This window comes from Meriones unguiculatus, chromosome 14 (assembly GCF_030254825.1).
Source record: "Meriones unguiculatus strain TT.TT164.6M chromosome 14, Bangor_MerUng_6.1, whole genome shotgun sequence".
NCBI lineage: Eukaryota > Metazoa > Chordata > Mammalia > Rodentia > Muridae > Meriones > Meriones unguiculatus.
This window is the reverse complement of record NC_083361.1, coordinates 62,006,856-62,021,900: the sequence shown is the minus strand read 5'-3', so window position 1 is coordinate 62,021,900 and position 15,045 is coordinate 62,006,856. Positions and strand designations below refer to the sequence as shown.

Genomic DNA, 15,045 nt, shown 5'->3' with positions numbered 1-15,045 from the left:
GCAAACTATTAAAGTGTTAATGGCACTGGCTGAGACTCAAACTTGGCTGGTAGTAGAATTACTACTTGGTAAGTCTTGAGAAATGCCTTGGCTGTAGACTCCCTTTATTCGTTCATTTATGGTAAACTTGCTGCTCATTGCCTACCTTGTTCAGAAAACTTTGTAAGAATTTATTTTTAAAAATAATTTACCAACTCCAGTTCCAAATTAAATCACAAGTAATGAATTTAACCCAGAAGGAAAAGCAGTGTTAGAACATTTCTCTCTTTACTCAAATGTTATTCTTTCTAGTTTATTGTAGCAGTATTAAGTAAGCTATTCCTTAGGGGACACTGTTAACAATTTAGTAGAATATGATACTATAAAAAAGTATGGGCACTTGGTGTGGCCCATTCCCTTTATTCACTGTTTGGGGAGTCAGTGGCAGAGGCATGCATATCTCTGGAGTTCAAGGTCAGTTTGGTATGCAAACAGTTCAGGACATGACAGCCAGAGTTGCTCTGTGCGATCAGTCTTAAGAAAGAGTGGTATAGGCTTCAGTGCTGCTAGAGATGTTTTCATGGGCCTTTGTGAAAGGAACAATTCCCTGTAATGGGTTTTATAGGTTTTCCTTTAATCCTGGTTGTTTAGTGAAATTCGTAGGAAAGTAAGGGATTCTAAGATTGTTATAAAAAAAATTACACGGAACCATTTGCTCATGTTTATTCTACAGAAAATATTTAACATCCTTAGAGATCAGTATTTTGTAAAATGTATTTATATTTACTGGTTTCTAACATTTTAAAGTGTTTTATTAAAAGTAACAAAAATAAAAGTATCTTGACACCAGAAGGAAGATAGTAATCCCATCTTCCTTTTTTGGGTATTGAAATTATATTATAGTAGTAGTAGATTTTAGTGTTTGCTAACCATTCTTAAATTTCTATGGGATAGAATTAAGTAGCCAACATTGCATTGTATTTATGGGAGAATAAACAGTTCTGTGGAGGCTACTTTCAGCCTAAATGTATTGCATTGTGCGGAGTTAATGTGTATTATCACAGGTCTAGTGATAAGGAACTGAAAACAGTGGAGTCAGTGAACACATCAACATTTTTTTAGGTCTGCTTTTTGATACTTCCCTTTTAAACCCTGTGTGGATTTCAAGAAGAGGCAAAATTTTTCTTTTGTTATTTTTTTTTCTCTCTGTGTGATGTGTGTTTTTACTACTTTAAAAAGAGTTTGGTGGGCAGTGGTGGCTCTTACCCTTAGTCCCAGCACTCTGGAGGCAAAGGCAACTCTCAGAGTTCAAGGCCAGCTTGGTCTACAGGTGGGAGTTCCAGGACAGTCCTGACTACACAGAGAAACAGAAACAAAACTACCTTGCACTTTGTAATTCTTCTTTTTTGGCTTTTATATAATTAGTACCTTTTTGTAGATTACGTCAGTGGGGGTTGGGTGGTGAGGCTTAGTTGGTTATATGGTGTGCAAGATGCCCCTGGGTTTGGTTCCTAATTTTGTAAGCTGGTTGTGACACACTTGAAATCTCTTTATTTGGGATGTGGGCGCTGGAGAATAAGGAGTTCAAGGTCACCCTTGGCTTTGTAGAGTTTGAGGCCAGCCCTGGCTGCCTGAGATGCCTCTACAATAAGGTAAAAAGGTGGAGTTTATGAAGGGAGGCTTACAAACACTATTTGCTAAGTTTTGCTTAACTACAGCCAGAGAGTTACTGGAGGAAAGAATTTGTAATTTCATTTGAACTTTGTATGCCATTCAGCTTTTATAATTTACATTACTGTAGTGTTTGGCCTAGAAATTTGTCTAAATTTCTACCACATAGCTGCAGAGCTCATCTGCTATGTCCACAGCCATACCATTTTCCCCACAAAATTTGGTATAGTGAACTTGTCCTTAACAAGAACATCGTGTGAGTGCTAGTAAGTCATTTTTTGCTGGCTATGGGCTCCTGCTAGTAAAGCTCCTTCATGCTTTAGCTTTGCTCGACTACTTTAGATCTCTTTATTGAGTTCTAAATTTTCCTTGAGGAGTGTTACTTTAACAAAGAGTTTAACACCTACCCTCACCCCATCACCCAAGAGTTACTTCTGCAGACTAATAAGAACACTTGTAGTGCTTATCTTAGGCGTCATGTAGCTGAGTATTACCTCCTGCATCCAACATGGTTTGGCAGCCTCTCCAGTGCTGCCAGTTAGTACTGATTTTGGAACTTTAAGGTTGTTAAAAAAAAAATGCCAGAATAAAACTTATTTGCCCCAATCATCAAATGCTCAGGGGCTCTTTTCCTTTTTAAATCAGTAATTTAGCACAGTGGTTATTTTGTTTATGTGTCTGTTATGTGTCTTTTTATGTATCTGCTCCCTAATCAGTTTGGGCTTTAGTTGATTAGGTGACACTGGGACCAGAGACTTTTCTAAAAAGCTCCTGTGCTGGAAACATTTGAGCTCAAATTAGGACATGAGGGTCGAGGCCTTTCTGAAATAAATGATAACAAGTATAGAAGCTGCCATTCATGTTGTGTTTTCTGAAAGTTTGAGCACTTCATTTATGGGCTTGCTTATGGAGCACCCTGTTTTGGTGTTTCAAATGTCTGGCTGGCTCTATATCTTATTTTTAAAAAGGCTTTGGATACTCTTGTAGTTTGGGGATACTGGATTCCCCGTTGTTTGTTTGTTTGTTTGTTTGTTTTTGTTTTTTTTTATTTCAATTTTTTAAATGTGTTTGAGTGTTTGCCTGTATGGATGTATGTATGTGTACTATTTGAGTGTGCCTGGTGCCCTTGAAGGCCAGGAGAGGACTTCACATCTCTTTGGACTGGAATTGCTAACAGTTGTGAGCTGCCATGTAGGTGCTAGGACCCACACACCTGCATCATCTGCAAGAGTAGCAAGTGCTCGTAAAGGCTCAGCCATCTCTCAGTTCTTACCCCTTTCAGGGCCTGCCTGGGTAAAGAAAGTTAGGTCTAATTTCAAGGCTTAAGTCTCAGTCATGTTTTTGCTAGGCAAGAGCTGCATAGATAATGGATATCAGTTCAGCTTTTAGTTTAGTACTGAAAGCTTCCAATTTAGCTTATTTTTAGACATGAAATTTTCTCATCTAAAGAGTGTAGACCGTGTTAATAATTATTGGGTTGCGAGGGTTAAATATTTGAATGCTTCTAGAGGTTTTTAGAGCCTAGCACATTGCAACACCCAGTGGATGTCAGCTACTAGTAATAGTTTTACTACTGCTCAGCTATCCTTGTCTCCTCTAACCCTTCCCTGTCAGTTTTAAGTGCTTTCTAATGAGCCAGGTTCTTCCCAAGTGCTCTGGTGATTGTCTGGGTAGTCCTTTTTAAGGGAGTGATTTTTGGGAATGGCCTCAGGAGGCAAGTCCCCTTTTAAAATCTTGGGTGCATTTTGTAGTTAAACCTCAATTTTATTTTATTTTTTTTTCCTTCTCAGAAGAGCCAGCCTCTGTGGGAGCTGATTATTCTTCCTGTTCTATGAGTCACAGCCCTGATCTTGACAGTAATTGAGTTACCTTCCTTTCCCCTCTGATGGTAATTACTGCCTGCTTTACTTAACTCTCTGCCCTATTTTGCTCCTCTAGCTGTTGAAGTAGGAGAGTGGCTAGCGAGCGCTGTAGTATTTGTAGCCCATCTAGTTTGCTGGAGCTAGCCTTTCCTAGTACATGGCATCTGCCTGCCCTGGTCTGGTGTGAATTTATTCCTGTGGAACTTGTTTTTTTTTCACTTCAGTTCCTTTTAACGCGATTTATGGGTTAGAGGAATTTGGTTTTTTCTGACATTGGAGGTCTTTTAAAATATTTAAGTCCACCCCACCTTCCAGATTTATTTTGTAAAAAGGTGTCTATGTGGTTCAGATTGACCAGTGTCTTCTTGTTTGCAATGTCTCCATGTGTTGCAAATCTTCCAATGGAACATGTTCTTACTTTCTTCAATAATAACCACTGGCTTGTCACATCCTCTTTGTTTGTACTTTCAGGCCAGTGTTTTTAGTTTGTCAGGAAATAAAAGATGGCTGGGAATCTGAGAAAAGGAGTTAAGAGGTTTAATGTTTCTGTGTTGAGTATTCATTTCAAAAGCTGAGTGAGGAGCTTTTCTGTAGAGGCTGAGTCCTTTCTGTGTCTCAGTTTGCTTTAAGTTCTGGTGGTCTCTTGCAAATGGATCTAGAACTTTGCTTGGATGTTAATCTCATTAAGTGTATTAAATACCTTAAAAAGATTTACTTAATCTTAAAAATCTTAAAAAGAATTACTTAATTTCAACACATTTATTCCATTTTGACTTCACTTTATAGCTTATAGAGGTAAATATCAACCAGATTATACAGGAGCAGAGTATAAAGTAACTAGCATCAACATTTTAAAAATTGATAAAGACTCTTTAGGGAATCTCACTTTTGTAGTCTGTCTGTCTTTTTAGAAACAGGGTCTCACTTTGTAGCTCTGGGTGGCTTTTAACTCACTGTGTAGACCAGGCTGGCCTTTGAACTCAGTCTGCCAGCCTCTGTTCTAGTGCTGTGATAAAAGGTGTGTGCCACCATGCCTGCCCTGCTTTTTTTTTTTTCCCCCTCTCTCTGTTTTGATTTTTGAGATGGAGTCATTTTCTGTAGCCCTGGTTATCCTGGAATGCTAGACTCAACTCGGATCCGCTTGTCTCTACTCGTCTCTGCTCCAGAGCCCTGGGACTAAAGACAAACATCACTAGAGCTCCCAATTGGCCCTGTGTTTGTAATCATTGTATTTTGATAGGTATCAAGTCTGTGGATGCAATGATTGCGAGAGGCTGCTTAAAAGAAAATAATGAGAAGGCTCAGTAAGAGCCACCATAAACCCAGCCTCGTTCATGAAGAGGTATTATCATCCCTGTTTTGTAAATGAGAAAATTGAAGTATAACAGAGTCAGTAGTGGAATTGTGACTCAGGTCTTTGGTAGCTTGGCTCTTGTATGGCTTAAGCTTTTTAGGAATGGTTGCTAACTCCTTTGTCGATTCAGAAAAAGCTGTAGAAGAAGTAGGAGACTTAGTAAAATGTCTTCTGTTCGTAAAGATTTAACATTTTGTCTGTCTGTGTGTGTGTCTATTTATCTGTCTATCTCATCTGTCTATCTTTTGTTTGGTATATGTAGTTCATGCACACTGAGGCCAGATGAGGATATAGGGTGGCCTCTCACTCTCTGCCCTATTGCTTTGGAGACGGGGTCTCACTGGATATGGAGCTAGCCTGCCAAGTGATCCTTCTCCCTATGTCGAAGCACTGCATTTTCTCGCCACACCTATATTGTATTTTATTTTAGGTCAGTCTCACTATGTGGTTCTAGCCAACCTTGGAACTAAGAAGACCAGGTTGGCCTAGAACTTAGACTTGCATGTCTCTACCTGGGTTTTTTGCTTAAAGGCATGCACATTAGCTAACTTTTTTTTTTTTTTTAATTCAAAAATTTCATATATTTGTATTTTATGTGTATTACTGTTTCGTGCATGTATGTTTGTGGTGCCTTTGGAGACCAGAAAAGGGTGTCAGATTCCCATAGAACTGGAGTTATAGACAGGTGAGCTGCCATGTAAGTGCTGGGAATTGAATCCTGGGTCCTCTGGAAGAGCAGCAACACTGGGCATCTCCAGCCTCACACCTGTTCTTCTTATGGGGATCGTGGGGATTTGAATTTCAAGTTTTCATGTTTGCACAGCAACTGCTGTTATTGCTGAACCCTCTCCCTAGCCCACCGTTTTGCACGTTCTTCCTTCCTTTCTTTTCTTTTTTGAGACAGGTTTTCTACATATCTTTGGCCATCCTGGTACTCACTATGTAGATCAGACTGGCCTCAAACTCACAGAGGATCCACCTGCCTCTGCCTCCTAGAGTGTGGGATTAAAGGCATGCACCACCACGGACAGCCACCTTTTTCATTTTAAAGAAACAAAAAACTCAAGAGTACTGTGTATTGTAGATGTGATTTTTTTTTTCCCCCAAAAGGCCATTGTTTTACACCAAAACTCAGGCGAAAGTGTGGCCATTGAAGTGATTTCCTTGAGGGCAGCTGAATCCTGAAAGTGTAGGGTGGATGGGGAGTTCTTGTAAACCTTCTAACTTAGGCTTTTGTTGTTTGGCTTTATTGCCACATGTGCACTTTGGGCTCGTCTATAATACATGAAAATTTATGCTTGTGGTCCCCCTCCTCTGTATTCTAAGTTTACTTTTTGTGCACATTTTATTTTGAGAACTACCTGGATTCCTGTTGACTTTGTTGTCTTGTAGATTTGTTCTGTTGAGAAATAGTCCTAGATCAGGTGGATGGTGAGAATATTAACGATTAGTGTGTCCTCTGTTCAGATTAGGTACAGGTTGCTTGACATTCACACAGGCACTATATGGGTGCTAAGGTGAAAATTGGGACTGATGGACCAAACTTCTGTAGTACTCTTGCCTCTTTTTGACAAAAGTTTGACTTGAATTTATAAGTCTAAAAATACTCTTGTTTAGAATTAGGCACCTGGGTTGCCAAACATATGTCCAGGCTTCCTGCTTGGAAATTGCTAAGATAGAGTAATTTAGGGATTGTACTCAGGAGCAGTACTCAGGTGACTGCAGGCTTCAGAGTTTTGGCAGCAGGATAGGGTTGTATGACAGGTGTACAGAGAGCTATCAACAGTTTGGATCTCTGTTTCTTTTTCCTCTCTTCTTTTGCTTATTAGTTTTTTTTGTTTTTTGTTTTTTGTTTTTTGTTTTTTCCCTAGAGATGGTTTTACCCAGGCTGGTCTGGAATTTGAGGCTTTTCAGCCGTGGTCTCCTCAGTGATGTTATTATGGGTATGTGAGCCACCACCGTCTGCCATTTTTGCTTCTTTGAAGCTGTAGAATTTTGGGTGAGAGCTTCTGCGTCTTTTTTTTTTTTTTTTTTAAATCTTTTAAAGTAGTAAGTGGCAGTGGCCACTTTTTACCGTTGACGTTGTGTGGCTCCTTACACCCAATTTTATTTTGTGCTGAGGTGCTATTGACATCTAGTGCATGGAATTATGGGATGCTAAACAGCCTGTAAACATGAGCATGCCCTCACCAGTCCAGCACCAGCCCTGTCCAAGGTGTCCCAGTATAGAAAGCATGTATAGCTAAAAATGTGGTGTCGTTCTTGCCATAGTGGGTGCTGGTGATGGATTGATTGCTACACTGAATCTCCTCACCTTGTTTGCTTTCTCAGCTCCAAGGACTCTTGAGGACATGAACATTGCACATTTATTATTGGGATTGCTAACCAGGACCTTTAATCTCCTTTGCACTTTGAAGTTTCTTAAACACAGTCTATCTTGTAAACGTTACAAAAATTATAGTCTACAAGTTAGCTAATAAGAAAATAGACTTGGGAGGTTCAAAAAGAACTCCTGACCAAACTAGTCCATTTATTCTTGGTGATCAGAGTGTAAATAGCCCTTTTGATGGTTGGCTAGAACCTTGTTTATCAGTTCAGGGAGGTTTCCTTGTAGCTTTTCTTAGCTTGCTGCTTAGTCTTGTTTTTACCTGAGTAGAAAGCTTTCTTCCTGCCTTTCAGCTTGTAATTGTTGACAGGTGCTGATTAACTAACTAGGCATAAAATTCTCCGTGGAGACCAAATCCAGCCTCTTTTATGTAATTCACACTCACATCTGCTGAGGCTAATAGTGTGAGTACTTGGTAAACCATGTAAGATGAAAACGTTAATTGGTTATTGGGGAGCAGAAGTAGCATGAGAAAGCTTAAGGGCTTCTGCCTGGTCCCAGATGAGAATTTCAGACACAACTATGTAAGTTCTGGGTATCCTCCCTGCCTTAACCTCCAGAATAGCTAGGTGATAGGCCTGTACCACCAGGTCTGTTACCCTCAGTCACACTGGGATTGAACCTAGAGGGCCTTATGAATGCTGGTAAAGGAAAACCTTCTGCCGTTGTAAACTGCAGATCACTGTCTGCCTTAATTTGAGAAACATAGTTGGGATTTAGCTTTGTTAGTCCATGAAGTCAGTGTGTTTTTCTTTTAAAGTGAAAGTGAATTTTCTTGTAGAGAAATGACAGTTTTTAACAGAAGTTTGAAAATCCAATTGGGTTTTATTAGTGATTGAGGAATGAACAGCATTTCATGAGTAAGTAGGAAGGTATGGAGTAGTCCATTAGAACAAGCAGTCTATTAGAACAAGGAAACAAAAGCAGTCTGTTGGAACAAGGGAACAAAAAGCTGGGCACTTCTGGTTTCTTTGGTTCCTTAAGCATTTAAGACAGAGAAGACTTGAGATTGTGCCGTTGTAAATTGCCCTGGAGGTAAGGTAAAATATGTAGAAGTTTATCTTAAGTGATATCATTTTGATTTGGTTTCCTGTTGACTGGTATATTAGCCTACTCCAAGTAAGTGGTCTTCCATAGACTTACAGTGAGATAGATGTCAATGCAAGTGGGAGACAAGCAGAGACATATTTAGTCAGTTCCTACTGTCACCAATACGTCGAGAAACTTTTCAGTTCAGTCAGCATTCAGGGCTTCCCTACAGAAAAGAATTTCATTTCCAGTTGGTTCAATCTCAGTCTCTCTTCCCCTCTTTCCTTTCTTTATGTGCGAGTGTGTATATATAGAGATATGCATACACACACAAAACAGATTTGTTTTATTGGCCCAGTACATTTTTAACATAAATTTTAATGAAAGGACACTTGGGAGTAAGTTGTGAGTTTGGGTTCCTCAAAGGAGTTGAGGTTAAGGTCTTTGTAGCCATAAATACTAATTTTGGTGGCTTCTGAAGAAGTACTATCTTGAAGGTCTGCTAAAGTGTTCTTTGACAGCTTCATGCATAGACTTGATTTGTTTTTACCCTCCATTGGCCTTCTACTTCCTCCTTCCTCTTCTGTTGAAACCCTCTTCTGAGGGACCTTTTCTTTTTGGGGAAGTAAGATGGTTAAAATAGTGGGATGGTTTCTGATTTGCATTGGGTGAGATTACATCTGATTAAAGTGGAGGCCTAGAGTTTTTAGGGGGAAGTTAAAGATGCTGCTGTAAACAGTGTTGCATAGTGGTGTACAGATTTAATCCCACTAGAGACAGGTAGATTTTTGTGAGTTCAAGGCCAGCCTATTCTGTTTAAAGAGTTCCAAAACACCCAGCCAGCCTGGGAAACCCAGGCTCAAAAACAAAACAAACAAGGCGTGTGGGTGTGGAAGAAGGTTACTTTAGGCTTGTTCTTGTTTGCGATTCAGAGAATGTATGAATGCAGTGAAGCCATAGTTGACTCATCTGGGCAAAGTTGCCTTCACAGTGTTAACTGTGTTGGAGTTCTTTATTCTCCCTGATGAGAGGCCTTAGCCAGATTCCTCTTTTTTCCCTGTCATTTCTCCTTAATTGTTCCTGTCTGTCTTGAGTTTGTGAACTGCCTCCTAGGAAGGGATCAGCTATGTGATAAGAGGAAACCTTGCTGGCCAAAGTGGTGTGCCTTTAGCCCCTGCTTGGAAGGAAGAGGCGTTCAGATCTCCTAGGTTCTAGATTGGTCCATAACTTTCGGGCTAGCCAGAGCTTCACAGTGAGACACTGTCTCAAAACAAACAAACAAAAAAAGCAAATAAACCTTTTTGAAAAATTTTGAAGAAACAAAGGTTCAAAGAATAAGTTTTAGTAAAAGGAACTACTGTCACTTTTGTGCTAACTTGGCACATGTAAATTTAAAAAAAATGTTTACTGCTTATGTAGTTTTGTTTTAAAATTTAGGTTTTTTTGTTGAATTTATTTTCAGTTTTATTTTATTTTTTATTTTAATTACAGTTTGTTAAATTTATTTTTATATATTCACTTTACATTCAGATCATAGCTCCCCTAAAACTTACAGTTTTTAGGTTGTCATTTGTATTTATAGATGTAATTAAGCCCTAACCTTACTCCTAAAGTTATTTGCATAATATGGATAAATCACACCTTGTATATTTTGTACATGGTTATGTATGTCACTTTTTTGTTGTTCTTCTCCTTTGAGTAGGTTTGTGCTTGATTGTTGCCCAGTGTTGACTTACCTAGGTAGCACACCCATGTATGTTTGTTTGTTTTTGGTTTTTTGAGATGGGGTTTCTCTGTGTATTCCTGCCTATCCTGGAACTCACTCTGTAGACCATGCTGGCCTTGCTCTGCCTCTTGAGTGCTAGGATTCAAGGCATGAGCCACTACAACCTAGCCCATACAGTTATGTACGTATGTATGCATTTATTTATTTATGTAGGGTTTTTTTTTTTTTTTTTTTCTCGTGACGGGATTTCTCTCTGTGGCCTTGGCAGTCCTGAACTCTAGGCTGGCCTCAAACTCACAGAGATCCACTTGCCTCTGCCTCCCTGAGTGCTGGGATTATAGGTGTGCACCACTACGCCTGGTTTGTACATTTATTTTTAAGAACCATTTCTGGAATAGGCAAGAAAGAAAGCTCATGAGTAAAGATGCCCTGGAACCCACAGAGCTGTCAGTTTGACCTCACATTTGTCATGGCATGTCATACATGTATACCCACTCATTAAGTAAAGACTGGGAAAAGAAATGAGAAAAAGAAAGAAATGTTACTGGTTAATACCTTCTTCTCCAAAGGTGTCTATAAACTTCTTTTAGTGGGGTGACTACTATTTCCATACTGCTTTATCATTGGTTAATATTTTTTCAGTTTTGACAAAATGTGTAAAGTTGTCTATTGTAATATATCTCCCAAATTAGTAATATTGTTTTTTGATATACTGTCTTGATAATATTTTCTTAAGTATTGGAACTCACTTTGTAGACTGGGTTTAAGGTGTGCACCACTACTGCCTAGCTGTCTAGGAATTTTAAGACAGAGCCTAAGGAATTTTCACATCTCTTTGTCAGTGAGAATGCTGATTGAAGTGTCTTGCCCTTTTCAGTTCCTTAAAGACATCCAGCCATGACCTAGAAGGAGCAGTCATATGGCTGCTTGGTTGACATAATAATGTGTTTGAGAATGTGTGTAATGCAGGGCCAGCAATATCACATAGGAGTGGATAGTACAGATTCTGGTTTTCAGGTGTCTATAGCTAAATGCCACCGGTGGCTCTTTCTCCTCTCTCTCTCTTTTTTTTTTTAACTCTACTATATTTGGGGTATTTAGGCCTCTACCTCCCTTCCCCAGCCCCCCAACCTTAAGTAGGAGAGAGAAAAGGTTAGTGGGGAGAGGGCCCCACTTCTCCTGGCTAGTTAGGGTCAAGGGTTCTTTTAGGGCTCTACACCTCATCTCCATCAACTGCAGATGAGATGCAGCCAGCAGGCTCCTCCCACGCTGCTGCGCCCGGAAGCATTTCTCTCCTTCTGTCTGTGCCAAACTGCCTCATCGTCTCTAGTCTCCATCACAGGCCAACACTGAACTCCCCTGAAAAAAAACACCTCACAGTCTCTTTCTCAGCCTCTTAGAGTCCTAAGAGTAAATACAAATATAAGAGCCCCTCTCTGACCTGTACTTGACACTTAACAGGTGTGGACAAACTGTAGCCCAACTAAAATCCCACACTTTGGATTAAAACAAAAGCATTTTTATATAACATACAAAGAAACCAAAACTTCCATTACAGACGTCATTAACTTTGTCAAAGACTGTCTTTATAGGATTGACTTAAGGATATTTTTGACACTGTTAATGTCCATAATTTGAACTTTGTGTGGATATCTCTTTGTGGAATTTCAGTATAGATTTACTTTGCATTCTTTCATATTTTGCATTCACCAGCAGTAACCACAAAGCTCTGTCAAGTAGGAAATGGTTCAGCCATTTTGTGAGTTTGGAAAATGAACACCAATGTGCGGAAATGGAGGCTCTTGGACAGAGAACCCACAGGCTTTCTCTCTTTTAAGTGGAATGTTGTGCTGTCCTCTTGTGGCCATTTTGAAAATGGCACTTTAAGAAATGAAAGTGACCCTATTGGTTTCAAAGTCCAGTTGTAAGACTGATTTATTTCATAAAAACCTTAGTAAAGGTGTTCTTTTTAGTTGTCATCTCTCTCTCTCTCTTGGATTTTGACACATAGCCTTTTTTTTGTCTAGATGAAAAGTATGAAATTTGTTTAGAGTTTGAATAACTTTCAAATGAATTTTTATGAGGTTGTAGTAGATAATTCATGTGAACGTAATTTCAGCTGCCTTGTAGCTACTACACCTTGAAAGTGAGATTACTATTCCACCAGAAAGTCTTTTTAAGGATTGTCAGCTCTGAACTGAATTTGGTGCTTGCTCTGTCTGCCTCTGTCTCTCTATCTCTGGATATATGATACAAGGCTGTATCCTGGTCATCAGCTTCCCAAGTGCTGCTATTAAAGCGTGCAGCACATGCTGACCTGTTTATTTACAGTCTTAGAACTTCTGTGAATCCTGTGAAGGCTGCTGTGTAGTGCTAAAGTACTTAATATTCCAAATTTTAGGAAACGTTGTGTCACTGCAGCTGTTGCTTCTCTAAATAGTACATGTTTAAATTTTTGTTGTTCTCTCCAGCAGTAAGGAACTTGTCCTCCTCCATGCTTATCATCCCATCACTGGTGAGGCAGAGGCAGCTGTGTCTCTGGGCTTCTATCTCAAAGAAAAAAAACCAAAACAACTCTCCCCCCAAAAAGTTATTTTTTTTTTAAATCATTCCTTCTTTTGGAATATGTTAAGTCTTATATCTAGCTGCCTTGTTCCAAAATAAAATTCCCTTTCTTTGTCTAAGATGGGGTCTTTTTACATAGTCCATACTTACATTAATTTCATGATGATAGACCTGTGTCCTAGTGTGTGGGCAAAAACAAAGAAACAAACAAACCAAAAAAAAATTATTTGTATTGCTTTTGGAGACAGTCTTTTCTGTGTAGGGTTGAGTACCTTGTTCTCTTGCCTTGATTTCACTCTTCTGGATGTGTTATTTTGGTTAGCAAACAAGTTTATACATTAAAAATATTTAAGAATTAATAAGTAGCTGTGAGTTCACCACTAACGCCATAAAGAATGCCAGTGTCTTATGTGGTTACATCTGTTTGCCTCAGCTCCACATTGACTATAACTTCTTTTTTTTTTTTAGTTTGATTTTTGTAGTGTTCCATTTTTTACTTTTTATTTTACAAGCGTAAGCTAGTCTGTGGAATCTACTAACATACCCCTTCCCACTGAATAAGCCACTCTTTAACAAATTTGTAGATTACCTTTTACATAAATGTGTGCTAATGGAAATGTGGTCTTTTTCTGTGGTAATAGTATGCAGCATTACATTTCTAATGGTCACTTGCACATAAGCAGAAACACAGCTGTCCAAGAAAATATAAACAAGAATATTTCGAGCCTTACTGGTTATAATGAGCAACGGGGAAAGAACCAAAATATTGTGTGTAGAAATAAAGATACACAGAAATGAATCACAGATATTATATCTTATTGGTTAAGAGAACAATTTGAAAATAACCAAAGCGGACTTTGAAATACAGCTTAGTTCTGTGGCATTTCATAGGAAACTGTTATTCTGACATGGCATTGACACATTGTGTTGTCTGCTGTGATTCCTGCTTTCCTGCACGAGACTAAAAAAGCCTCTGTAGTTAATTGGAGTGTTGTATGTAGTAGGCTAAAGCTGACTTTTGTAGCTTTTTTTCTCAGTCTTTAAACGGATAGTTTAACAATTTTCAGTTACATTTGGAATATTTCTTTTCTAAGAGAGTTTAGTTTCTTGATTATACTGTGTTGCTCCGACGATTTTAGTTGTGATGATTGTCACATGATTCCACCTACAAGTTCTAGTCTGGAGTTAGCTGGAAAGTGAAGGCAGGTACATTGTATATTTAAGTCAGTCAGTAATTGCTAATACACCAAACACAAGGAACATTGAAAAGACAACACCTTAGCTTTCAAGCCTGTTTTGAAGGGTTGACAAGTAACCACATTATTTTTATAAGATAGGACAAATGGGAAACAAGGTAATATGTCAAATAGCGGGGCTTTACAAAAACTTAGATTTATCATTCTTTAATAGGTGTTGGGCCCAACCCCAGATTTACATAGGAATAGGCGAGCACTGTACCACTGAGCCATATCCCCAATTCAACTGCTCGGGCTTTGGATTAATTTTCTTAGGGGCAGGAATCACTGTGAAAAGTGAGAGGTAGCAGAGGTTGGGAGATGAAGTTGATACCAAGGTAGGGCTGCCAGTTTTCTCACGGTAGCAGTTGCACTGACAGGTTAGCATTTGGAAGTGTCTAATTGGCTGAGCTTAACACATGAGAGAAAAGCCTACATTCCTACAAAAGATGATACCAAGCTCACAAAATTAGATACTTAGCTTGCTGCATAAGCACTGTGTACAGCCGTTGGAGGGGAATGGTACTGGGATTTATGCCATGCCTCTGCAAGTGTCAGAGCAAATGGGGATGAGGGGAGGAATGATGAAGAGATGAGCAGGGTCTTGGAGAGAGGGCTTGACAGTTAAGAGGCCAATAGTGGTCTTGTAGACAACCTGGGCTTCAGTTCCCAGCAACCAGGGTATCTGAAACCCTCTTCTGGCCTGTGGTACATAGACATACATGGAAGCAAAACACTCATACACATAAAGTAAATCTTACAGAGAGGGTTAGGAATTATACAGACATGAGCGTTGGGGAGTAGTCAGAGGCTGGATTTTCTAGCTCATGTTGAGATGGGTACAAAGACCAGGGCCGGCCTTCATAAATACTCAGCTGCCTAGCCTCCAGATTCTTCCTTGCCTCCATTTCAGGGAGAATGGGCCTTCTGAACCTCTAATATATAAGGAAGTTTTGCAGCTAGTTCTATATCTCTCTGTGTGCAAATGGTGGCAGCAAAATTAATCCTTTAGTGCCCTGAGTTTTGTGGTGGTGTCAGCTGGGAGAACTTTCTCTTAGGGTGTCTGAGAGTAGATGTTAGTCTCAAAGCATTTATGTAGAAGTATTGCTGCTTCCATAGCTGCCATGTGATGCTCATGACTCTTTAGGTGGGTGTAAGTGCTTAAAAGTTGGCATAGCTGTGCGGCTGGAGAGATAGCTCTGCAGTTAGGAGCTTTAGCTGCTCTTTCATAGGAATTC

At 39.4% G+C, this 15,045-nt stretch overlaps 1 protein-coding gene across 11 annotated transcripts in view; it reads left to right on the top strand.

Annotated features, from left to right (window-relative positions):
• Chd2 (chromodomain helicase DNA binding protein 2) overlaps nt 1–15,045 on the top strand; it is a 136,081-nt gene that overhangs the window by 24,916 nt on the left and 96,120 nt on the right. The window lies entirely within an intron of this gene.